General features: G+C 47.3%; 1 protein-coding gene and 1 pseudogene across 1 annotated transcript in view; one reads left to right on the forward strand and one right to left on the reverse strand.

The window, feature by feature from the left end:
- LOC135908708 (uncharacterized) overlaps positions 1-27,414 on the forward strand; it is an 834,911-nt gene that overhangs the window by 30,220 nt on the left and 777,277 nt on the right. The gene's annotated exons all lie outside the window — the stretch shown is intronic.
- On the reverse strand, positions 1,401-26,658 carry LOC135908711 (uncharacterized; annotated as a pseudogene).

Below are 27,414 nucleotides of genomic sequence, written 5' to 3' on the forward strand. Positions count from 1 at the left end.
GTAAGACGCCTGTAGAGAGTGACTGTGAAAACAACAAAGTTAGGTACGCAGCAGATACATGGTTAATATTCTTTAAGAGCTTGGAATTAATGTCATCTACACCTGCTGACGATGAAAGCTTGATGTTATCAATAATCGAAGTGATTCCATCTGCCGAGAATATAATTGGCGACATACGCGCAGTTATGTTAGTAGATGTGGGGAGATCTGGAGTTGAAGTCTCGTTAGTAAATACAGAGAAAAAGGCTGCGTTAAAAATGTCAGCACACTCGCTGTCGCTGACCACTTCGCCATGTGCATTTAACACGCTGATCATGCGCGCCTCCTGAGGGTTTATTATTGCCCAAAATTGACGAGGGCTGTTCCTAAGCATTTTAGGCAGTTCATCGTGGAAAAAGGAGAATTTAGCTTTCCGTATAGCCCTCAGATAATCGTCCTCGGCTACAAAATATTTCTCCCAAGCAGAGGGGTGTCCGTTTAGTTTGGCTGAGCGGAAGAGACGTTTCTTTTTGTTTTCAAGTCGCTTAAGCGTTTTAGTGAACCATGGTTTGTTACGATTTCCACGAAATTTTATTCTTGGTATGAATTTATCAACGAGATCACCTAGTTTGTTTTTAAATATTGACCAGTTTTCATTAATAGAGCTCGTAGAACATAACCTCACGAACGTAGGAAGAAATGTGCTCAGATCACTATTAATTGCATCATAATTACCTTTATTGTACAGGCGGATTGTTTTGCTGACTAAATGGCGTTTCACGGGCTGAAACGAAAATGTGGCGTGAATTACTTTGTGGTCGCTGACTTCAGGTAGATATGCTATTGATGATAAGCTTTCCGGATTACTGGTTAGGATGAGATCTAAGATGCTAGAAGAGCTCAGTGCAACGCGTGTAGGTTCTGATACAAGTTGGGTTAAAATAAAATTAAGGCAGAAATCCACAAAATCTCTGGCAGGCTCACTGCCCATACTTATGGGGACGTCATTGCTCCAGTCTATTTGAGGAAAGTTAAAATCACCAAAAAGGAGGATTTCTGCTTGCGGGTGTTGATTAGTAAGGTCACTCAAACTGTTATTAAGTTTAAATGAGAAATCTGGAGTATTATGCGGAGGCCTGTAGCAAACACCTAGAATTATAGTATGGGGGGAAGCATGAATAATTAGCCATAATACTTCAAGATCAGAAGTGTTTTTGGCTACGGAGCACGATAACTGCTGATGCACAGCAATCAGTACACCGCCCTCCCGCATGCCTTTGCGATCCTTTCGGTAGACATGAAATTCCGGTAGGTCGGCTAGTACTTCTGTGTCTGTTATATCTTCTGTTAGCCACGTTTCGGTTATCACCATTATATTACTGTTGGATGATAAAACAAGGTGGGGAAAAGCGTCACGTTTGGGAAGGAAACTGCGTGCGTTGGCAAAGGTTACAGACAATGATATGTTAGATTTGGGCTTGACAGTGTAGCAGAAATTTTTACGACGGGGAAATTGCTATATTATTTCTTTGACAGACTGCGTTTGCTCGTCGTAGACGTAGCGCTTATGGCCCATATGCAGTGTTTTGAATCGCAAAGAAAAAGGTAATGATTTGCTTTTCGCGAAAGTTATGAGGTGCCTGCGAGCGTTTTGTACGGAACGAGTGAAATCCTCTCCAACGCTGAAGCTGGTTCCTTTGAACTTGCGGCCGTTAGAAAGAATCAATTCTTTTGTTTTATGGAAGGTGAATTTTGCTATGACAGGACGGTGGCGGTTAGTACCTGTGCGATGACCGAGACGATGTGCGCGCTCAATTTCCTTCAGCTCGATGCTAATATTAAGATGATCGTGGCAGTGCTTGATGATAAGTTGCTCGGTCTGGGCAAACGCCTCTGATGCAGTTGATTCAGGGAGGCCATAAAAAATAAGATTATTGCGTCGTGACTGGTTCTCGGCGTCATCAATACGCGTTTCAAGCCTGTGTACCACGGTGGCCACTTGAGCGGTAGACGTTTTGACGGCTTCAAAATCAGAGCGCAGGGAGACAAGATTTTGATAATGACCCTCTAGATCAGTCATGCGTTTGCCCATATCAGCAATAGCTTTGACTGTCGACAACAAATGAACTTTCAGGTCTTGAACCTGACTGATTAATTTTAACTGTCCGGCAGACAAGTTCTTCAATTCAACTAGCAAAGCGTTGGAGTCCGGCCCCGGGTTGCTTTCGATATCGCCCGACATCATCAACAAGGCACTAATTACATCAGAGCACTAGAGAGCGACAAGAAGGCAGCAGTGCGGGCTCGGCAGCTGAAGCAGGAAATAATTGCTAGACTTCTTACAAAAAAGACTGTAAGCTTTACCAACCTGCATGACAAGAGCGAATGGTTTAGCGATCTGCGTCTGTGCACAGCCGCCGAGCCCACAAGGCGCCACCGGTAGTGCCTGCTCTTTTGTAGTTGACCGTAAGGTTGATGTCGATGACGACAGGTTCGTCCATGCTGCATCGAGCACCACCGCCTTCAGTAGCGGTGTCATCAAGAACGCAGATCCGCCGCTCCCTACGAAATCCAGGGGCTTGAAGGTCGGTGCAGTTGAAAAACCAGGGTCGCACATCAGAGAGGGGTGACAGGCAATCCTGTCAGTTTCACCTGACGAAGCCCGATATTGCAGCGGGGCTGCCAGGGAAGCCGTCACTAGGGCTGGGAGCAACAGGCGCACGAATGCGCGCTGAAACACCTGCATGACAAGAGCGAATGGTTTAGCGATCTGCGTCTGTGCACAGCCGCCGAGCCCACAACGGACATTTTATGAAGCTTGGCGACAGACAGCATGATGTTGGGTAAATTTCGTTCTTTGATATTTCCTCTCGTCGCGGCGACGCACAGCTATACGATGTCGGTGGAGCTACTAGGTACCTATAGGTGCATGAATTTTGTCGTGCGATAAAGAGCTGTGGTAATAATATTTTCTGCATCAGGCACCAAAGATTGGTCTCAGTAAGCACTGTCCACCAAGGTCTGATAATATCGCCAGTTAGTACAATGAAGACGAGGTGGAGCCGCTTAAAGGAATTATTGCAGTTGTAAATACGTAGGTATATGGTGGCTATCATGCGCGTGAATATCTGCGTACCAGGTTGCTGAGATACAAGACTTCTGGACACAAATGCAAGGAGCTATTGTATGTCCGGCTTTGGAGAAACGTAGGAGAACCGTGATCAACGGTTGCCAAACCATCGTTACCTATGAAGTTTGCACATTCTTAACCCCATCTATTCGTTGTAACCCTGCCCCATAATAAGTTGTCAGTGTTAAAGTCTCCGATAATAATATATGATCCAGGGCACGTTTGGACGACAGAAGTCTGTTGTAGGAGATCAAATCTCTCTTTCAGCGATAAGTAGCCTCCAATGATCGAAAACACGCGCTGTTCATCTTTTACCGTAACACTGATGTATTTATTAGAAGCATGTTCCACGACCATATGTAGGGCGTACGCCATGGCACGACGTATGCACAACAGAACTTGGCTTCTGGAAATCTTTTCCCGAGACCAAAGTTGTAAATGACCTGATAGTCGGAAGGGAGATACAACGTTGTGCTCGCAAACAAAAGGAACGGGCTTGTAGAAAATCTGGAAGGCGTCCATGTAGACTACACGTGCTCTACTGTATGATAACAGATCGAGGCATTCGCTTTAAAAAAACGAATTATTGCTCATAGCGCCATATTGTGACATTACCGCAGAGCCGCAAGAAGCGGAGGGTATCTGTCAGTTGGAGGTTAGGGAGTTGGACTTGCTGTTGTGTGGCCCCATTTATGCAACTACAGGAAAGCGCAGGACCAGTTCACACGCCGCTGTATCGGCCAGTAACCGGAAACGAAGGACGCAGGTGAGTTCCACGAACAGCCGACGCGAGAAGCACCCACGCGTGGAAAGAAATTAGATTAGTGGCCACGCCTAAGAAGAGGCACCATATCTGCACCCTCACTCGGAACAAAAGGATAGCCGGTCCGAGCTGAAGGGGACCGTTCGGAGAGACGGGCGGGAAGAAAAAGGGAGGGGTGCTTGAGGTCACCGCCACCACTAATGCCCATGCGCTTCGCACATGTCCCGTCGAGCATCTCGGTCACGGAAATTGGGCAAGGCGGCACTGCCAGTCGGTTTGAGTGTCAATATTTGATATCCGCGTGTGCCTTCTGAGAAATGCCTGTGAAAACGGCGGTAGCTTTACGACCACTTAGGCGGCTGCGACCGATGGATGCTTTTGTGTGCGATCGCCATCGGGTTCCAATTATGGTGTTTGGATTTCGAGCGAACCGGCCGACAGCTGCACGGGGGACAGAGTTTTCTCAGTACTGGCTGGGCGGCCTACTGTCCGGCAGACATGCAGTCAATAAGCCGTGGCTTTATGTAAACATTCTCGCAGCTTGCGTGGCAGCCGCTTGCAGGAGAAAAGGCGAGGACATCAACGGCCGATACTCGGAGTCTGACGTAGGGGAGAGGGAAATGACAGGTGTCTTTGAACAATCTTATCACCTTGCGTGTTGTAAAGGTTCCACTGCTTCCACCAATGCCGTGTGCGGCACCAAGGTGGTTCTGCTATTGTTTGCAATGATGTGTACTCGCATGTGTGATTGGCTGGTTTGCGACTCCTTTCTGCAACTGAGGGCATAAAAAGTCATGTTTTGGTTATGTGGGCGAGAGCGGAATTTCGGCCTTCGACTCGCACAGACGCCTCGGCATTTTAATAAGGTGTCTCTTTGCCGGACTACGGCTCTTCCTTTGCGCTGCCACCATGCACTCCAATCATCGACTTCGCACCTTAAGCACCTTCCCTCCTTAACTAGTGTTGAATCTACTAGAGGATAAAGGGAAAGGAAGTTAACTGTATCCATAATATGTAATGCATCCAAAGCGGATGGTGTACGTAGACTGCATTCTAAGAAAAGTTTACACCTTTTGAGTCATATCTTGCGCCACAACAATAAACGTCATCTGTCTTGTCCGCATTCCTTTTCAATAATGCTGCGAGCTCGGTACTTTCAAGTCACGAATGACGTGCGCGTTATCAGTATGACAAAGCATTGTCGACAGAAAAGTACCGAGCGCAGGATTTTCAGGAAAGGAAACGCAAGCAAGACAGGTGGCGATTATTGTTATGCGGCAAATATACACCCTAAAAAGCCCAACGGCTTTAAGGTGTAGAAAACACATTACGCATCGTATTCATCCCTTGTCAAAGCATGCTCTGGACCTTGGCTCCATCAAGCATTTCAGCGGGACGCATCGTAGAATCCTCGTCCGTATGATCCTTGCAAGAGCCTATCGATGGTTAGGAAGGCCAGGCAACCTCAGCAGCAACTTGCGCGGGGCCATTCACTGTGGGCATTCTAGGCGGCCTCGATATACTGCCAACAATCGCTCGGGCTTTACATACGTTTCCCGATTTTGTCGGTGGTTGTGCGGACCAAAACACGGGGCGCTTGTGGAGCCTTCGGTTCAGGAGGCCTAGTTGTACTGCTGGCACGCTTGTGCTTGAGAAGGCACACAGATGCTGCTCCCTTCTCTACGGGAAGAATTACCTTTCACTATCTTTCTGAGCGTCCGTATTTCATGCATGATCTTCAGAAACAACTTGGAGGACGCGTCATGTTATCCAGCACAGATGGGACACTTTGGTGCATCCGCTTGACAGCCTTCCATTTGGTTACTCCCGCCACATCATTGACATTTCATGAAGCTTTTGCACCCACCACTCGCGTTATCTATCTGCTGGCAACTGTGACACTGTAGAGGCTTTGGCACGTATGCCCACGCAAGATGCCTTAGATAACCCACTTTTACAAACGCTTGTAAAGAAACTGAGTTGAACACTAGTTTAATGCAACGTGACTACGAAGCGATGAAGATTCAATATCTGAACTGTTGAACTCACAAGTCTCGTGAGGTTCTCGTCCATTATTTGAGAGTTTACGTCAGAGTCACACCAGTGGAGGTATCTTTTCTATCCACTACGGAAGGACGCCCTGGAATACTGCCCTGTGTCTGAACTCCCTTTAAATTCTCTACCATGGTTGTATTTGTGGCATCAACCGTGGGTATGTTCTTGCGGGCGTTCATACGAGCTTAATTTATCTGGCCTGGTGCTATGCGGTCAAGAATTGTCTATTAAGACTGTTGAGGTTGTCACCTGTTGATATAGCCATATATCCTATCATAAAGGACAGAGCGTCCTTAGTCGTCGTGAACTCACACCATGGTGATGTCCGGCGCAGTTTTCTTTTCAAACGATAACTTCTGAAGATCGTGAATCCACCGTCTGATTCCATTTATTCTACTGTAGAGCTATCTGTAGACTCGAGGAGCCCCACGCTACAAGTGGCGATGCCTTCCATCTGGAGGGATGTAGGTGGCGGATGGCCGAGTTCAGGTAGCCTTAGCGGAAAACCTTCCTCCGTTCTTACGGAAGACACACTCGTGTCGGTGGCAGATGCCAAGAAAAAAGCACAGCTGGACGAAGCACACAACATAACGCTGTATTGCATGTATAACATCTATGAAAGCATGTATAGCATACCTAATAAACTCAAGCAGGCGTAGGTGACCGTTTGTCACCACCCTGTTTCAATGGAATACCAATACATTATCAGCATCTGCATTGCATGGCCCTAGTAAACCAGTAATCCGTAAACGGTAACAAGTTTGTGGACAACCTAGAGATCTCTAACCTGGAAAAGGTGTTTTTCTGCTAAGTGGTCTTATGATTGACAAAACGGCATAGCCTAAAGTGTTACCTGGGTCATTTATACTCAGATGCTTGAAATAGAGAGATAGAAATGCTTTTATATCCTCCCTACGAACTCTGATATTGACATCAATGAAAACTGCACCTCTAGACCCTCGCCTTATCGGAACCGCAGTGGTTGTTCCTGTATAAGGGAAAGCCCAAGAAATCCAGGTCGCTCTAGGATCCACTTGTGTCTAAAGCGTTACCCCTGTGTTGACGCTTCAAGTAAGCAAGGAAGAAATTATTTCCTCACAAAAATAACTGATTTTCGTAAAATCTTGCACAGGCATGTACGACAGATCGGAATCGAAGTGCAGAAGAGTTCCGAAATCGGCTCTATGGTTTCTGATTGTGGATAATATGCTGAACAGCGCAGACAATAGGAGAAAAAATAAAGACGACATGCCCTTTGGCCCGAGGGCCAGTTTGAAGCTGTCACGAATCTATTTCCTCAATATTTTACTTCATTTGCGCTTCTTTAATTATAAGCAGCACGAAAACGGAGGAGGACAGCTCTGGAAGAAGAGAGGGCGAGTGGATCTGGCCGACTGAACGTCTATTCATGAAAATGCGTGCCAATATAGGCTGCGCACAATGCAAGAACCTTTCATAAGTTCACATGAACAACAATGTTACAATAATTCAATACACGCCGTTTTTTTTCTTGCCAGCATTACCCAAGCCTCTTGCATGACTAGGGTTCGTTGACTTCTGCGCTTGTAAAGGCTTAAATAAATAGAATCTTAGAGTTTCACATGCGAAATAAATCTTATATGAGGCATGGTGCAGTGAAAAACTGCGGATTTATTTTGATCAGCTGGAATATTTTCAACGTGCAACTAAGTACAACTGCACGAGCATTGTTTCGTAGTTGAACCCATTGGCAAATGCTTTTATACCTTGAACTTACCCATGATAAGCTCATAGAATCCGGCTGCATCCTGCTTTTAAAGCACGCCTTTGGGGAAACGTGTACTACGGTTCTTGCGTAATCCTGCTACAGATGACGCTAGTCTATCTCTTGAGGCGCACACACGTAAGCTTCATTTTGACCTAAAGTTCTTGTTCAGCATAGACAAAAACGTCACTTCATTGCTTGATGCGCCGTGCAGAACAAAGAGGCTGCTCCATAACCGAGCACTAAGACTTGCGCAAGTGAAACAGCAGCTTTCCTCGAAGGCATGCCCCGCAAGCAAAGGTATATGGAATCGCACGCCGCGGTTCTCACATGCAATGACCTCTCTTTATCGTGCACCTAAAGCCGTGCGCCTGTAGCCGTTTTTACCGAACGGGTGTTGAAACATTATCTTTAGAGAGCTTTCCAAAGCGACGACTGTACGGGTTCTATATATGGTTTGGTATCGCACAACACTTTCGAATCGCGAGGGCAGGTGTATGCGTAATTGCTTGCAGATATATGTAATAATACTACAAAAACGACAAGTAGAATCCTTAATCAAAGGTTAGTTGTGAATCCAACATAAGACATGTAAAATGATTACAACAAATCACGGCACAGCAATCCATAGTAAAATAGTTGGTAAAAAAGAAAATTCAGCTAAGTAGAAAAAATATAACAGCATTCACAATTTTTTACCAGCATATTAACAAATAATTCACCCGATTACTTTTGATACATGGAAACAAAACCTGCGGAATGTACATAGCATGTATTTAAAACAATGTACACTTGTACAAAAATACATGTTTTGTTCGGTCAGTACTATACTGATTTAAAACACTTCACCGATTTCCTCCCCGTCGAAATAGAGTAGTTACGACTGCTAACAGAACCTTTAGCCACACCCTTATGAAGTATGCAGGGAGCATGGTTTCACCTGCCCAGCAATGTGGGCTTGTCTCGATCGCATGGGAACGCTTATATAATTATTTGGTTAGTTATTTACTAATTGATTCGCTATTGTACTTTTTATTTTATATATTCATTCATGTATTTGTCACACTTTTAAGGCTGCCAACTACATAAAGAAGGAGTAAAACAGGAGAAACGTGGACAATATTGTTGCGGTATTTATTTGGCAGTGGCTGATTGGTATTCGTCAAGCTATACAGCTGAAACAAAAGTTCACTCACGAGTACGATACTGTCTAATGCGAAATTTGAGTCTAGCTCTATAAGTGTTTTTATTTCGCGATATATTGGCTGGCGCAGATAATCTCTCATGTGGCGCGTTCCAAAACGGAGCAAAGTGTGGCGCGTCTGCCTCGCTAATCGGAAGAACGTGAGAGGCAGCCCGTGGGTGACACGTGGGTATGATTCACACCAGCCGCCAAAGACAGACCTTCGCTCATGCAGTGCTTTCTTTCGATAGAGACGACGCGCGTTTTTTGGCGCCACATCACAACCAGTGTCGCCGCACAGCTCGTCTAGCTCGGCATTACGCTTTTCTTCTCACGCTGTCGTTCTACCAACGACAACAGCGACCCTTCCTCGCGGGGAAATCATGCCACCAGTGTCAGCGGTGACAACACCCTAGGGTGCGTCACATCGATCCTTACTCGTAACTGCTCGCCACAGCCCCTTGCAGGAGCAATAATTCCCGTCCCACACGCTGGTACCGTGGTCTGACCTGAGCAGCTAAAGCAGCGGCGAAGCGTCACCCTACCTTACTACCTCCCTACCTCACGTCACCCTGCCCCCCCCCCCCCCTCCTAAGACAGCAGGTAGGACCCCCACTCAGCTGCGGTTGCCGTGGCCACCAGCAACTCAGCGCATGCGCAGCCCGTCTCCCCTCCGCTTTCCGCTTCATGGATCCGTTGCACCTTCCCCCTGTGCTTTCCATTTCCTCTCTTTGCTAACAGATTTTTTTTCATCTCCCGCTGCACTGTACCTTCGCTTTCACTCTTCGCGGTGTTCATTCGCTCGGTTACGCCGACGCCGCCGACGCTCGCCGCAGGAACAGGTTTTTAAAAGCCGCGCTCTAAAACGCAAGTTTCCACCTAGCTCGGACATTCAGCCGTGACCTATTTGGTGTCGTCTTCGTGGTGCAATCATAACATAACCACCGGCAGATGAAGCGCCGCTATGGTTGAGTCGGCGTGTCACAGTTGTAATGTTGGAGGGGGGAAGCATATACAATGTGGCATTGTGGTGTGGCTGTTGATGACTTGGGTGTATGTGGAAATATTTCATAGCTGAACGATTTTATGTGGCGCAGGACTCGATAGGGCCCAACATAAGGTCGCGGGAGCTTCGCGCACAAGGCAACGCGACGTGATGGGCGACAGAGCAGGACAAGAAAACCTGGAGGGAAGTAGCCATCTCTGTGTCGACGATGATAAAGGGACTTTCGTGCCCCCTGTGATAAAGAAAGCCAATCGCGGGCTACTGTGCATGCGATGGCAGCACAGGTGTTGGCGTCATGTGCATATTGTGACGGTGAAACACACAGTAGCGTAACAGTGAATAACGAAACTAATGTTTTATTGGTAGAATCTGTGCCCACAAATGGAAGGGACGCTCGAAGCACAACGAAAGCAGCGAACACAGTCGGCGATTTTCGAAATATGATCATTTAGTCAAGCACATCGGCTTTCACATGTCAGTCGTTAAAGGTTCCAGAGTTATCGTTGCCGTTCCGGTGTCTTCTACAGAGTACTACACAATTGGCTTCATGCATACAATCAGATTACACAAGGTGCGGTGACAACAAGCAACGGATAGAACCGTCGATAACATTCGAGAAACGTCAGGTATATGCAGGCGTGTCCTGCTACGAGTGATAACATTTCACATTTGTTATCCCGTGACAAGCGGTCACCCGAGAAAGATAAACAAGAACACATGTCGATGCTTTCCACCCCCTTAAATAGCTTCGTCGATATGCTACGAACTTAACAGGAGAGCGGTAAACGAAGCGCACCTATTGAAGAAAAAAGTAACAAAGGAACAAAGTCCCACACTTCGTTAGCACTGGTACAATGTGTTAAGATGGATGACTATTTAAGGCGCATGGCCTACTTCAAGTCCTGAGTGATGCCGCTGTGATTGAAAAAATACAGTTTGCAACGACCTCATAGTCAAATGCACCAATGCGTCGGATGATCTTGTAGAGTTTCTAAATAGCGGCGCAAAAGCTTCTCACTAAGTCCCCGTCGGCGAATCGGGGTCGAAACTAAAACACGGTCGCCAGGCTGGTATTCCACATAGAGTTGTCGAAGATTAAAGCGAAGGCTGTCGGTACTCCGCTGGTTCTTGATGCGAAGGCAGGCGAGCGGTCGCACTTTTTCGGCACACTGGAGAGAGAGCACGACGTAGAGATTCTCTCCGTTAGTCGTCGGTGACGTGAGGCACCGTGACGTAGGGAGTGTTCATCGGGTTCCTTCCATAAACCAGCTTGAAATGCGTAATCCACGTTATTTCTTGCACCGCTGTGGTTTAAGCGAAAGTTACGTATGGCTGGACGGCTTCCCACGTTTTCTGCTCAACGTCGACGTACATTGCTAGCATGTCGGCGAGCATGTAGCATGCTAGCAGCCTCTCGGTAAGACCGATCGTTTGTTCGTGAAAGATCGTTCTCCTGTGATTTGTCTGGTTGCATTGCAGAATGGCTTGGGTGAGCTCTACTGTAAAAGTCGTTCCTCTGTCAGCGATGAGGCTTCTAGCAACACCATGTCACAGTCTTTGACCTTAAGACGAAGTCGATAACGCTGTCCACAGACCATGCAATAGCACCGGAGAGTACTTCCAGTTGGCGTGCTTTGAGAGTACTTGAAGACCAACTCAGCATTCGGCTTCGCGCCAGCATTCCGATTTCTGTCGAGTCAGATGCAGCCGAAGGCAGGGAAGCCATCGTCGAGAACTACCAACACCTGCTACTCAACCGTGAAAACGGTGCCGCGCAGGGTATTGTTTTGTTGCGCGGAGGAAAAGCGCAGGCTTTGATGGCGAACTTCAGCCGCAACTATAAAGACCTGAACAAGGGCCCGAAGACGGCATATGTTGAAGAAGTTGCAGCTGTCAGCGATGCATTTCTCCTCTCCGATTCTACTGAAGCTGCAACGACGATGTGTGTTCCTGAACCAACTTTCGATATTATTTCGAGTCTTCCCAGAGATAAACAATACACGTGTCTATATGAAGTGGATGACGCCTGATCACGCCGAAGTGTTGCGTCTAAAGAGAAAAGGATTCCCGGCCTCGCAGTAAATAAAAGGCCGAGTAGCCGGCCGGAGGTTGGAGAATCATCATCATCATCATCACCATCATCATTTATTTACCCAAAGGCCCTTGGCTTAGGGCATTACATAAGGGGGGAAGGGGGAGCAGTCGTTACATATACAATGGTCGGTGAAAAATGTAATCGTAGGGCTGTATGAGGACATCCCCGCACAGATGATGTGGAACGACTAGCAGACGTTACGCCGGCACAATACATTTCCTTGAAGCAAGAACATACTGACTGAAGGGTCAGGATTGCCATATCGAAGACAGTCACAGAGTCAATGTGGGAGAGTAACGGTGCATCACGGCGCTGTTCGACGGCCACATGAAGAAAGTCCGTGATGGCCAAGGCGCTGGCGTCAGCTGCACGTTCGGCGGAGCTGGGTGGGGCACCTGGGTGGCGGGATAAGCAGTCGTCCTGCTTGTGCAGCTTTCCAGATAAGTAGACTACAGAGAACTTGTACTCCTGTAGCCGTAGTGCCGAACTGTTGAGCTTTCCGGTGGGATCTGTAAAGGCTGACAGCCTGCAAAGCGGATGGTCATCTGTAACAACTGTAAAACGGCGACGATACAGGTACGGGCGGAATTTTGCGATAGCCTACAAGAGTGATGTACTCCCGCTCAGTAATAAAATATTTCTGGTGAAGAAAGAAGACGGTTGACATACGCTTTGATTCGAGTTGCTCCACTCTGTATTTCAGTGAGGATAGCACCAATGCCACATGCATCGGTGAGAATCTCTGTTAAGCGCACTAGCGTAACTAGCCAAGTAGTCAAATCAGTGGTGTCTATCTCAAGCCGCCCAGCAAGTGAACGAGGAAGGCGCCTGGAGGTGAACCGAATTGCGTGCCCGAGAAACTATGAAGGAGCGCGCCGAGCGCGCTGTAAAATAATGCCATGTATAGATACGCCAGGTATAGGTAACGTTGAGCGAAGTGGGTATGGAGAAACGAGGCGAAGCGTCATGAAGGAGGAAGGTATGGTTGTCATAAGTCGAGAGTGGATGTGGCGTCACCGGATCGTCTTATGAAGGAATCGCAGTGGTATTAGGAAGTCGGCCAAAGCTCTCAGTAATCATTCTGGTTATATCCTGCTGGAACCGTCTACATTAAGTGATGATGGACTCAACCGTGGAGCAGTTCTTACATTGGAGCAAGTTGAAAACTTCGTCATCTATGCCTTCTAACCCATGCCCTACCTTGTCCGCCTCCGGTAGGTATTTGTAAACTTTCCGGCAGAGAGCTAACACGTCTTCAATATAGGCGACGTAGGATTCCATAGCCGACTTAGCTCTTGACGCGAGTTCTTGTCTCGCTGGAAGCTGTCGCCCAACTGATCGGCCAGAGATAGATAGAATAAACTTTAATGTCCAACGGAAAAGATGATCTACCCAACCCCGACACGCAGGTCAGGGGGCGAGTGCCGCCGCCTCAGATGCAGGCTGGGAGGTCTTGGGTCCCAGCAGCCTCTTCAGCCAGTTGGACGAGCCGGAGCTGGAGCTCAGAGTATGAGCTGCGCAGCAGGGTCTCCCAGGTGTCTCTACTACCTATTTTGTGCGTTCCCTCGGGAGAGTACGGACATTCCCATATTATGTGGTCGAGGGTCCCTCTCGCCCCACAAAGATTACATTTATCGCTCCTGGCCTCGGGGAACATGTGGTTCACCATAACCGGGTGCGGATATGTATAAGTTTCTAGTCGTCTCCACGCGACTGCTTGTCTGTTGTTTAATTTTGGGTCTGGCGGGGATACCAGTCTACGAGCCAATATATAATGCTGCGTGATCTCCCCATATTTTAGCATGCGCTCTCCGCTCCCTCGGTCATCGAGGGGCCCCGTAGCGGCTCGGAGCTAGAGATCTGGAGCCAGCTCGTGGGCCACCTCATTGCCGGGGATGGCTTCGTGCGCCGGAGTCCAAATTCTTTGAATTTTTCTATCTAGCTTTCTCTGGCCTAGGATTCTGGCCGCTAAGGGCGAGATCCTTCCTTTGCTAAAATTTTGTATGGCAGTTTTGCTGTCACTGATCCCAAATTTCGCGTCCGTTCCAGCGCAAGCTAATGCAATCCCAAACAAGTCACGTAGCTTCTGCATTCAGGCATCCCAACTTGTCAGTTATGCGTGTTAAACCAGAAGCGTGCTGTACCCCTTAGACAAAAAATTGTGTTCGCAAGCATTATCGTCTCGTCCCACTTGTGGTCGCTGACGCGCTCGTATAATGCCAGCCAATCTTCCGCGTCTTTGGTATCTGTGCCGCTGAATGGGCCACGATCGCGGGAACATTGAGCCACAAGGATGACCACTGACGGCGTTGGTGTGGAGTGTAGGCTGCGCACTGTGTTTTGGCATGGTGACGGGACAAATGTAGCGTCCGCTATGGAGATACAGGACCGGATTTTAATGAGGCATAGCGAGCACCTCCACCAAAAAAATATAACGAGGAGTATTTAATCACCAGCAGCTGTTTGGTACTCGTCAAGCTACACAAACCAAAAACACAAGTGTCCGCCTAGCTTGCGCGTTCAGTCACGCCCAGTCATGCAATAGACAGAGTAGACATACTTCAGTTCTTATCGCTCATGTGACCGAATTCTTCATTGCAAACTTTGCAGCTTCTGATTAAAGCGCAGGCGCCGGACAAGAACTATTTAAAGAAAAAGAAAATTTGTGTTTTTTCTTGAGTTATCACATCTTGATAAAAACACTTGTATACGCAACTCGTTACACAGAACAGTGAAAGGTGGTCACCGCGTGGGCAAATTATTCGATGGAAAAATATCGAATGCACTGTGAACCCTTCTAGATTTACTTCATAATTTAGATTTCGAGCTCCAATCGGTTACTGTTGGTTCCTGTTGGGTCAATGGTTTCTGTTGACCATTGGCATGTTCCGCTTGGATTCCCAATTTTTCTAGAAGTGATTCAAGTGTTGTGCGAGTCTGTTTGCGCATTTGTTTTTCCAAACGGCGATTAGCTGGGTCTTTGCCACTGCTTGAATGATGCTGACTGGTCTGAATTGTACCATGCCACAGATATTAACAAAGCAGTTAGCATCCTTAGTAATAATGTAACACGTGCTTGGAAGCCTTAATTCCCTGGAAACAGTTTCATCCTGCTCGCTATCCTACGTGTTTTTGTAAGGAACTATGCGGTCTACTCCGTAAAAAGTTGGGGTGCCAAAGGAAGATCAAGAAAACGGAATCATTGGAGTGATACGAAAAATGTTGCGTCTTGCGAAGCCAGGTGAAATAGGTAATGCATAGAGCGTAAAATAGTATCCAAAACGTTTCTAGTTTTATGTAAAAGATTATAGGTCTGAGCGGGCTGAGAATAATGTCATAAATCATCCATCTCGTGCTATTCTTAGAAACTGCGACAATATCACCAATGCATGGGCTGAGCATTTTTCCTCGGTTTTCCTGAAAACAGTGCACGCTCCTAGTCCTTGTGACTGGCAGGGTAGCTTCAATGACATTTTCAACATTTGAAGTTTTACAGAACACGATATCGTGGCGGCCATAAGTAAGTTCAAACGAAAGCGTTGTCATGCTCACGACTTTATGCCAAGTTTTGATATCAAAGGCTGTTCTTCTATTTTTGATCCCCTCCTTACGCACATCTTGAATCTTGCTTTGCGTACCAGTACATTTTGTTATTGTTGGAAGAATGCAATAGTTGTGCCAGTTCATAAAAGTGGCAGCACGAGTGATATCAAAACGGATCGCCCCGTGTCCCTATTGTCCCCGTTTGCAAAAGCGTTTGAAATAGCTATGTTTACACATTTGTCGTTTTTCTTTAAGCATAAGATTAGTGCATACCAACATGACTTCGTTCAAGGTAGGTATGTGAAAACAAAACTTCTTTCTTTTTTTTGATGCTGCATGACCCGCTGTTGCTAACCGAAGAAAGTTAGACACCGTATACTTCGACTTGTTAAACGCACTTGATGTTGTTTCTCGTGATGTTCTTATCTATAAACTCTTGGAGTTACGTCGTTAGCACTAGGCTGTGCACGCCGACTAAAGACTACCCGTCAACTTGGTTAAATTATGTTCGCGTTGGTGCTAAGTTATTTTTGGCTTATGAATCAACTTCCGGTGTTCCGCAAGGGTGGATCTTAAGCTTAATATTTTTCATAATTTTTGTTAACAAGCTTGAAGAATGTTTGCGTTATTGGCGTTTACTTTTATACGCTTACGATAATAAACTTTACCGTGAAATATAATCAGAGCAGGATTGTGAATTATTACAGGAAAATGCGAATATTTCTGCGGTGTAGTGTGCTTCCCACTTTTTCCCCATTAATATAAGGCACTTGTTTCCTTTAATCGCAATATGCACCCTTTATTATACGAATACTCACTTGGTAGGAAGGAAGAAATAACTTTATTGAAAGGAGTTGGGATGAAAGGTTATGAACTCTATGGGTGGGGCCACAAGTCCAAGGCTCCACCTGCTGCCGCCTGCCTGACGTGATCCAAAAGCACAAGCTCCACCTCCGGGTCAGAGCTGGCGAGTTGTGCCTCCCATTACTCCAAAATGTTAGATAATTGAAATTTACCTTTCAAGGTATTTAAATTTGGTGGTCTATTTTCGCAGCCCCACGAAATGTGATATAGCCATGGCGAGCCGCCACACCACGGGAAGGTGTGCCTAAAGAGCGTTGGAAAAATTGGGTTTAATCTTTGCAGGTTTTGAAAGACCCCCGCTTCAATTCTGCGGAGGTCTATGGCGACCTTCCCCTTCTAATGATTTGCGAGGGGTGCTGTATTTTTGTCGCGTGCCACGCTGGTGAGCAAAAACTTCGTGAGGGGCCATTCGGGATAGGTCGTTGTCATACTCATTTGACTCCTCCTGCAATGTTTGGGGGGATTTACAGTGCTTTCGAGGCTCTGCTCGGTTCGTGAGCCCTCGAGCAAAAGCGTCCGCACTCTCGTTACCCTCCAGGCCTGTGTGTCCCGGACACCAGATCAACTTGTATCCGTTTGTCAATATCCGACCTAGGAAATTTTTAGCTCTTATCGGGAGGCGGCCGTTCAAAAAGGAACGGCAAGCATCCTGCGAGTTGGAGATGATAACCGTGTGTGGTGCCTCCCTCCATTCTTGCTCTTTGGTCGCCAGGGCAATGGCAAAGCATTCCGCCTTGGCGATCGAGGACGTCTACAGGGAGGCACTCGTGAACATTCTCCTGTCGCTGCCAATTACTGTTGCCACTGCCCGTCTCCAGTTGTACCTATAGTCGGATACAACTTTAGAAAAAAGGGGGCGTTTACTCCTCCGAGGAGGATGCACACGAGCATCCACCAATGGGCGCGCACTCTGGACCGACGTCATGCGCCAGACGGCCGGTGACTTCGCCGCTTCGGTCATCTGGGCGGGGCCTCCCCTTTTTTCTAAAGTTGTATCCGACTATAGAAGCGTCCACATACAAAACATTTGTTTAGTTTTTTAGGTGTTTATGGAGCCATCTCACTCTCTCCTCTCTCCGCTTTTTGTTTTGGTTTGGGTCAATATTCTTAGGCTGGAGAGCGACCGAGATCTTGCACCGGACGGGATCCGGGATTGCCACCAGTACATCGTCCAGGTTCGGGGGGTAAGGTGGGAAGCCCACCCTAGCGAGTATCTCTCTCCCCGCCCTCGCCTGGCTTATGTTGAATTCCAATGGTGAAGTCGGGGCAAGTCTTTCTGCTCGTTTCGAAGCAACTTTGTTCCAATGACAGAGTGAAGGCGGGAGTAAGGTGCTCCAATGAGAGAGTCAGAGGGGATTCAGGGCGGGAGTCACTCCATGGAGCAGAAAAAGATGCTCCGCCAAAATCGGCGGAGTGGACCGGAACTCTGCGTGACGCATTTCCTTTACCACATTTGTCTGCTGGGAGGCGCCACCAGTCACGACTCGCGAGGAAGCAAAAGCTGCTGCAGGCTTGGCGAGATGTCCATTCCGCACTTTAAAAAAAAAAAACGACAGGTTAACGGCGCTGAAGAGACAAGTGACAGGTGTGGGGGTGCTGGGAGCAAACAGCGGAAGGAAATGACAACACGCAAGGCATCCTGGTTAACTGGGAGATAGAAATTCCGCTTCCGCCTTGCTCCAGCGGCGCAGATTGTGTTCCACTCGCGGATTTGGAGGCGCTGCTCTACGCCAGAGTCGAGTGCTCGCTCGCGGAGTCCGTCGGCTGCTCCGACTCCGCCATTGGAATTCAACATTAGACAACTTCTCTGCCCAGTCAGTGCCGCCGTCTTTAGCTCTGAATAGGTATTCTCTATTCCGAGCTCTAATAGCTTTTGGGTTGGTGTGCCTACCGGTAGCCATAGGGCCACTTTGTCCTAATGATATACTCGATGTTTGCTTCTTCACTTTTGTTTAGTACGTGGAAAGGTAAACTGTACGTTATCTTACTCACTACAAGGGCCTGTACTAATCAATTTGTGTCCGCTTCCTTTATTCCTTTTTTTGTGATACGTTATTCTTTGTATCAATCTGGAAACTTGCTTCGTCGCTGATTTTAACATGTTTATTGTGTGGTCTGCTCTTCCATTACTCTGAACCCAGTAACCCAGAATTCTTGCAACGGTTACCTCTTTTATTTTGACGCCTTCAATATGTATGTCTATGTCTCCATTAATTTTGTATCTTTTTTCCTGTACCCAGATAATTTCGGATTAATCTGGCGCGCAACTGAGCCCGCTGGCCCTGGCGAAATTTTCAACTGCTGTTGCAGCCTCTTGGAGTGCCTACTCCTTGCTAGCCAGGCATCCGCGCGTTGCCCATAAAGTGAAATCATCTGCATATAAGTTGTATCTCAAATACAGTACACCATCCAGGGCCCGCGCGAGTCCTTTCAAGGCGATATTAAAGAGCAGAGGAGAGATGATGGCTCTTTGAGGGGTACCTTTGTTTGGCATCTGAAAAGGTTCCGACGTGACTTGCGCTACGCTTAATGTAGAACTCCTCCCTATTAGGAAAGCCTTTATGTAATTGAAGGTGTTTTCACCACATACGATGTTGTTTAATTCGGATAGGATGGCCTTATGCGAGATATTGTCGAACGCTCCTTTTAGATCAAGGGCTAATATCAAATGCTCTCCTCCTTTGGGTAGGGAACTCAGGACTTCCTCCTGTAATAGGAGGAATGCGTCCTGAGTGGAGAGGCCACTGTGGAAACCCAGGAAAGCGGCTAAAAATAGGCCCTTGTCCTAGATAAAGTTTTGAAGGCGATTGTGAATAACCCGTTCAAAAAGGTTCCCCGTGCACGACGTTACAGATATGGGTCTCAGTGCCTGCAGGGATGGCTTCTGCGCGGATTTTGATATCATTATAATTTTGGCCTCAGTCCATTCATCGAGGATCTTCCGTTTGAGCCAACAGTGTTCGTTAAAACTGTTTGTCACAGCCTCTATGACCTTATCGCTGAGGTTCCTAATTATTGCGTTTGTAATTTGGTCTGCACCAGGGGTAGTATTTTTTTGGCCGCTTGAGCTGCCGCAAAGACCTCTCCCTTGGTTATTGGGGCGTCGAGGTTCTCGTTTTTTACATCCATGTAGTTAATTGGACGCCTGGTAGTATTGGTATCTTCTCCAATGTATCTGTCTTTAAGGGTTTGTATTAATTCCTGATCCGTACCCGGAAACTCATCCGTGATTCTCTGTAATGTTCTGCTCGTCGCCGATTTTGATTTTTCTGGGTCAAACATGTTCCTCAGGATGAGCCACGTTTTTGCAGTGTTCAGAGTGTCCTGTAGCAAACTACAGAACTGGATCCATCCCTCGGATGCAATTTTGCTAGCGTATTGATTCGCCTCTTCCGTTAGAGCAGCGATTCTGCGGAGCAGTTTCCTATTCAATCTCTGGGTTTTCCACCTCTTCAGCAGACTGTGCCTGCTTTCCCACAGGTGGAGCAGGTGCCTGTCTACTGCAGGCGTCTCTGCGGTTCTTGCGATGCGTTTAGATGTTTGTTTGTGCGACAATCTTATGTATTCTGACTAGTCCCTCATCGACTCCGGTACGGAGACGGGTGGGGAACCGTGTCGTCGTAACCTTTCCCAGTCAGCGATCACCACGTCACTTATGATCCTGTGTAGTTTGGGGCTCGCGAGGGAAATGCTGATTATGTAGGGATCACTGCCTTGGTTCTCTTCGAGGTTTGTCCACTTGGCGTCCTTAACATTACGTGTAAAGGTGAGGTCTGGGAACGTGTCTCTACTTACGCTGTTACCCATCCTCGTAGGCGTAATGGGGAGTGTAATTAGGCTCAACCCTAGTTTGGATACGGCGTGTTCGAGACGCATTACCTTGGGAGAATCCCCTCGGATAGCCCCAAGTGGTGTTGGGTGGGTTAAGATCTCCCAACACCATGAGTCTGTCTCTGGCCACAGCAATTTTGACTGCCTCAGTAAGGAGTTCTGCAAAGTCCTATTTTCTATCTTTAGGACCGTATAGATTTACTATCACCATCCTTGCCCTGCCTCTCTTCAGAGGAAGCAGGCTAATTATTTGATGATTTATGTCAGGACTTTCTATATGTTTTACCCTTGCTGCAATACTCTTGCTAGCCAGTGCGGCTAAGCGGGGATAATTGAGATCTTGGAGACAGTAATATCCCTGCAGTTTGACCATCTTTGGGCCAACTTCCTACAGGCATATTACGTCTGGCTGAATCGTAGCCGAGTTTATGTAATTTTGGAGTGTTGCGGCGCGCTTGTGAAAAGTGCGACAGTTCCACTTACAAATCTCTAATTGCCCTGCACTTTTCGTATTATTTTTTGGGCATGCAGTACGGGCGTATCCGCGTCGTCACGGCCCGCTTTTGATGGTTTTTCACTAACCGGGATGGAGAGGGGGCGTTTATTTATTGTCCTCTGGAATCCTCCCACGGCTTCGTTAAGTACTGCCTCTGAATTCCAAGTTCTTCTCCGAGGAAAGCTTTAATTTCAGTCATGAAAACAGGTAAAAGTTTGTTGAAATCTTCTATAACTTTCCTGTTTTCCTGAACCTGGGTCTGCACTTGCTGTATTAGTCCGCTGCTTTGCGACGGGGTACCGAATGCGTCTTCGCCCATCCCTTCGCTCGTTTCCATTTTCTCCTCTTGGGTAGGACGTTTTTGTGCTTCTTTCTTACCCTCGTTAGGGTAGCCTACCGACCCCGAGTTTTGCAATGTTTCAATGGCATTTTCGAATTTTTCTTCATTGATGAGATTGCTGATTGATACTTTGCGTTCCGCAGCCATCTGATTTCTAAGCTGTTTAATTTCTTGTGTTAATATTTTATTCTTTCCTATAATTTTCCTATACTGCTAGTTATCAGTTATTGGAGCACTGGGACACACCACCCTCAGTCAGCTCACCTGGTTGGTTGTCCGACCGGCGGCTGCTGCTTCTTCCTCTGCTTTCCCGGCCTGGGGGAGCTCTTCTCTCCGCTGCTACAAGATGTCTTCAGGCTAGGTTTCCCGGGAGTCTCCTCGGGTCTATTGGCTTTATTTGGTTGTCGCCAGCTCCTTGATCTTGATCGCGATCTTGACGAGGACCTGGATCCCTGCCGGCTCTGTTGCGCCGCTTCCTCTCGCTCCGAGCAAAACCAGCGATGAGGTTTTTGACGGTATTGAGCGAGCTGAGGGAATTCCCTCTCCGAGTTGGTCTATTCTGTTTTTATTCGGGGCTGCTGCACTCGCGATATTCGGGGAGGCACGTTTTTCAGTTTCTTTCGGCATGATTTGTCTCCCGTCACGTGCTCCTCATCGCATATGGCGCAGTTCGGCGCACATTCGTGTCCTTGGTTCAGATGAGATGCCCCACACTTGGAGCACACGTTGCCGTTCGGAGTCGGGCACGCGTCGCTTCGATGTCCTGTTGACCGACAGATCTTGCAAACTTGTATGGTGGGCTTATAGGAGCAACAGATTGCCTCTGCACCCAAGAAGTAGACGCACCTCGGTAGTATGTTACCCGTAAAAGTTATTATTGCTGACTTCGAAGAGCTCAGCATCCTGGCTCTCTATATGTTCCCCCCTTGAGTCCGTATTTGAGGGTTGGCCATAAGTTCGGCCTGGGTTGTTCCGGGTGGTAGTCCGTGAACGATACCTCCCAAGACGTCCTCAGGGTTTGCCACGTACGCGTTAAAGAGGTGAATCTGTCCTCTGATTTTTAGCTGGCTGATCTCTCTGAGCCTTCCCGCCACTTGTTCGTGTGGCGTGGATAATATTACGATGTTCGATCCGGGGTGGACTCACAATAAAAAGCTGTCCCCTCCAAAACTATTCCGGCATGCCTCTATCACTGCCACGGAGAGCTCTGATCCGAGCAGATTCTTGTCTATGAGGCCTTTGTGCGGTCTCAGAATAACCTTTATATCCTTCTTTAGAAGGGGTGGTGGGCCGCGGCGTTGTCTACGACGAAAATCCCGCTTGGTTTGGTTCACTCTTCCTGCGGCGGCGGACGAGTTGCCAGGTGACTTTTCATTTTTCTTTTCGGTTGCCTTCTCGGGTTCTGTTTCGCTTGTTTGATTTTTTTTTGTCTGCGTGAAAGAACGGTGCGCCAGCCGCCGTCCGTCCACGCACGAGGGAGACCCGCGTCGGCATTCTTCTCGTTGTCGAGGCGTTCCCCTCGTTGTCGAGAGACGAGTCGCTCAACGCCCGCGTTTCCTCATTTAATTCCGCTCGTTGCGAGACGCTACTCGCTTCGTTTCCATGTTTCTCCGATGCCCGAGAGGTGCCGGGAAGCTCCTCGTCGTCTTCCATATGATCGAAAAGTCGTTAGGCCTCCTTAGGCATGCTGCACACCACCGTTTTCCGCTGCGCCAAGTCTACAGTTACGTTCACTTGTTTCTTGCCAAAAACGTCGGTTTTCGCGCTCAAAAGTCCAAATGTGAGGTAAGTATCGCTCACCTTTGGCTTCTTACTTGGCGAGAGAATGTCCCAAAAAGTCCGTTTTGTATTTGTCAGAAAGTCCACGCACACACACTCGTCGCCGCCCCTGCACATGCAAGCGTCGCCGCGCTGCGCCGCCGACCGAAGCCGTTGTTGGGGTTAGCTCCGCCTGTGCAACTCGTTGCTCTGTATGTTGATAGGTCCTCGTGAAGCGGGTCCCGCTCCCAAGTTTTGGTGTCCTTCGATTCCTCTCAACTTCACAAAAAAGAATATTTACTTTTAGATGGGTTTCGGTGAAATTTCCACATGAAATTGTTTCAAGAAGCGGAGCACAATGTGATCCAGTCGTCAGTTCTCGGTGGCACCTGGTGTCCTCCACTCGCATGGTAAGATTCCTTTGAAAGGAACGAGTTGTACGCGCAACTAAGGAATATTGGTTGACTCTCAGCTAACTTTCGAAGAAAATATTTCGAGCATTGTTAGTGCATGCTACAGGAAGTTAGGCCTCATAACAAGGATGACTAATAAGTTTACGAATATGCACTTCGTTATTCTATTCTATTCTTCTGTTATGCGCTCGAAGTTTACTTCTGTTGTATGGAACTGCAATAATTTGACCAATGTTGCAAAAATTAAATGTATTCAGCGGCGTTCCTTTCGTATCCTGTACGATCGATTTATTGGACGTTTTGTGTTTACACCTATGAGCGTGGGCGGCACATGTTCTGCCCCTAGAAATAAGGCGGAAATACCGTGATTACTTATTCGTGCATTAACTAATTCACAACAACTTCTCCTGTGCGCGGTTACTGTCAGCTGTAACGTTCTGCGTGCCTCGCTCTAACTTGCGTAATCCTAGCGTTTTCACGCGAATTCCTCTTGCACCTCTAACGCCATAACACTTCTTCTAACACAACAAAATACCTTACGTCATGTTCTTCATATATTCAGCTCTACCGCTTGCTCATTACCTGTCTTCTGTCTTTCATTAGCTCACTCATTTTGCTGCACTTTGTACCACTGTTTGAAATATTGTTTTGTTTTTCGGTTTTATGTTTTTTTGTGTAACCCAAGTGCACGCATGTTAAGGCGTAGAACTGTTCTTCGGCACTTTCAGGTAATAAATATATGAAATTAAATAAAAGTTACAAACAACTTCTGTACGAACTTTATGCGATCATTTCATCAATTCTTGCTAACATCATTAATAAAGAACATTATCTTGCATTTTTTGCCATTTGACTTTCTGTTAGTGTTTCCTGTGAAAGTGCATTAGGTTTGAAGCTTTCGTATTTTGAATATGTATGCTATCACTGCGTGCTTTGTAGAGGGGGCTGCGGGCCTCAGTCAAGTTGCTTGTTTCTCAAGCGGCTTTTACCCGTTTAGCCGTTGCCCGTTTTACAAGTTTAGGGCTGATATAATTGCATGCTTGGAGTAGAGAAATAGAGAAGTCGTGTCTGCTTAGCAGAAATTCTTTGGTTAACTTTCGAAATATGCAGAAGGTAATATGGGGACGCAAGTGACCTAAATGATACAAAGGCATATGTGGCTTGTGTGGTCGGTGTGATTTACGAAGTTCCCCTGAATTGCGGCATGGTGTATCTCGAGCAGACAGGCCATTGCATAAACGATAGGGCAAGGGCACACGAGCAGCCAGTAAAGAATAAGATCAATGCACATTTTCCTATGCACTGTGATTCCTCTATGTATGAGCCGGATTCTTTTCATACCCGCATTCTTGGTAAAAGCAAACATTCCTTTGCATGGGAATCAATGGCAGCCTATTTCACCAACATGAAACGTGACTGTGTCAGCGATACATCTGGGGCTTTACGTAGCGCTGAATGATAGTTTCTGCACTGTGTGATTGGATAACGATGCAAACTTTGTTTGAGTATTCTGCATAAGCTTATGTGCGCACATGACCACCTTCGCCTATAAATATGATCTCGTCTGCTTTCTATAAACCAGATACAAGTGACGCTCTTAACAGTCGTAAGGCTCTTTTTCTACCCTTGGGCTGCCTCTTAATTTCGCAGAATGCTGACATTACGACAACATAATGATGAAGATGGCATGATGGTGACTATGATTACGACGCAAAGACGACAATGGCATGATAACAGCCTGGGGATGACAAAATGGCGGTATGACAACGAAGTCTTGAAGATGTTAGTGCGAGGACAACGATATAGCAACGAAGTGAGAACCAGTGAGTACGGCAGAAGTATGCGCACCATGACATGAGTGCGATGTTAGAAGATGACGGCATACCAACGACGTCGTGTTGACGTTGGAGTTCACATCCGCGTTTACGTGCATCACCTGGCACTGCGGGCCGTCTCAACATGCACTATATTCGGTGTTTGCTCGCACTATGTCTGGTACTGAAGAGCCGTGCAAGGCTGTAGCCAGCAGCCAGCAGAGGTAACAACAGTAGGACGACAAACACTTCACGACAACATGGTGGTGACCGCGAGCGTGTCTTTCCACGCGCAGCTCGCATTCCGAAATACGAGCCGCGGGCATGACAACGAGATGACAACCTTGCAACATGGTGTGAATAGAAAGAGGACGATAAATGGCCATGACAGTCATGCGATGTGCAGGAATAATTGCAATTATGTAGAAATATAGAGATACGGTCGTAATCCTATGTATGTTCTATTTGGCAACGCAGCAGCAGCAGCAGCCGCAGCAGAAAAGTCAAAGAAGAAAGGAAGCAAATTTTCATTTTAAAACATATGTGCAGCTTTTCCCAAACAAGATGGTGTCCACACTGCAGGAAACTTTGTGCGTGTTAGCAAAGAACCAAGTCCGCACGATTACTCATGAAGACAGCCAGAATAACAGCAGCAGTGCACGCAGCGAAGGTAATGTTTTCACAGCCTACACTCGTCGGTCGCTTGTCTTCAAAGTTAATAATGTACTGCTCACGCCACGATGGGCGCCAGTGAAACCGTGACTCTTGTTGGCCACACAGACTTTCAGAATTGCTATCCGAATACACAGGCCAAAATCTTCGCTGCAGGTTTTCTTATACATCCCTGCTTGCCAGACTCAGCTATTGAGGTCAATTCTTGCGTGATTTTGCAGATTTCACACAGCCACTGCAAGAGCTCATAATGAAACAAGCTACTTGGCCGTGGACCCAGGCTCATAAAAATGCTCTCACCAAACTGAAATGAACCATGTATGATGCATGAACCCTTGCTTATTCTGATCCCTCGAAACATCCTGAACTGATTGTGGATGCCAGCTCGCATGGACTGTGTGATTTTGTGACAGCGCAGCGACACAAAAATTTGAGTAATGGCTTACGCGACTGGGTCCTTACTCCCGTGGAGGGTGCCATTCCTAGACTGACCCAGATATATTTGTAGCTACTTGCAGTGAAGTCTTTTGGCTATGCCTAATTGGTGTTAACTTCTTGTTGTCCACTAGCCACAAGCCTTTCGTAAACACCCTACAGAAACCGAGATTGTTATCACCCACCAAATTGAGCGCCTTGGCGTTCACCCTAAGCAGTTCGCTAAGACGTTCACCCTAAGCGGTTCGTATAACGTCCGAGGGCGATAAAACCGTGGCCGCGCACAGTATGCTTTGTGTGCGAATGAAAGCGTGTGAGGGCGAGCAGGGTGAAGGCGCGCACTTGTCGCGCACGAGGCAGGGGGATCCGACGATGGAGGAGGGGCGTTACTCTCCAGCGACTGCTATCTGCCTCAATGTCCTCCTCACCCGCCCCTTCGTAGAGAGTGGAGACAACTACGGCGTCTACTGCTGCGGCACTATGGCGTTGGCCCCACGAATCGCGGACGCCGTAGTAGACATCATTGGCGGACGCCATGGGGACGCGTTGCCAACGCTCGTGTGTCTTGAAAGTGATCTGGTACGTGGCCAAAGTGCACGCCCGCGCGGGCCTCGTCTTCAAAGCGATGTGTGATGTTTGCACTGTGCGCGTAGTGCCGGTAGGTTCGTATGTGCTGTGCCTTCGATGTTTCGTTCACGTTGAAGTGAGAGATACATGAAGGTCAATTCACTTACTGCTTCCGCGATTCCGCACTCCAGAATTTTGACAGCGGATTTCCGCACTCATCTAGCGAGATGTGTTCATGTTCACCTGTGCATGCGCGACAACGTACTGGTTAATTGATTTAAAGCACGTTGGCTGGCTAGTTCGTTTGATTCCGTGATAGAATGCGTATAGTTCGAGTCAACAAGGACGTAGACAGAACAAGACGCACAAAGCCAGCGATATCTCTGTGTGTCTGTTTCTTTTTACGTCCTCTTTGAGCCATGCCTACACATTCAATCATTGTTAATATAGTTACTAAGTGAATGTTTACACGTTTATACGGCCGATAAAATGACTATGCTTACTTTTTACAGCTATCTACTAATTTGCTATCGCAATCGGTGCTTCGCCTTTCGAGCGGAATGGTGCATTTTCGTTAGTTATGCACGCGACATGCATTTATGTTAATTATTTCTCTTTTCGCAACCCTAACGTTTTTTAAGCGCAGCCAGCACGTAGGCGTCGATGCGCTTCCCGATGCCGTGTGAAGATGCCAAACAGCTCGAAAACAGACAGCGACATGGGGTT

The sequence above is a fragment of the Dermacentor albipictus genome, chromosome 3 (genome assembly GCF_038994185.2).
Source record: "Dermacentor albipictus isolate Rhodes 1998 colony chromosome 3, USDA_Dalb.pri_finalv2, whole genome shotgun sequence".
NCBI classification, from domain to species: Eukaryota; Metazoa; Arthropoda; class Arachnida; order Ixodida; family Ixodidae; genus Dermacentor; species Dermacentor albipictus.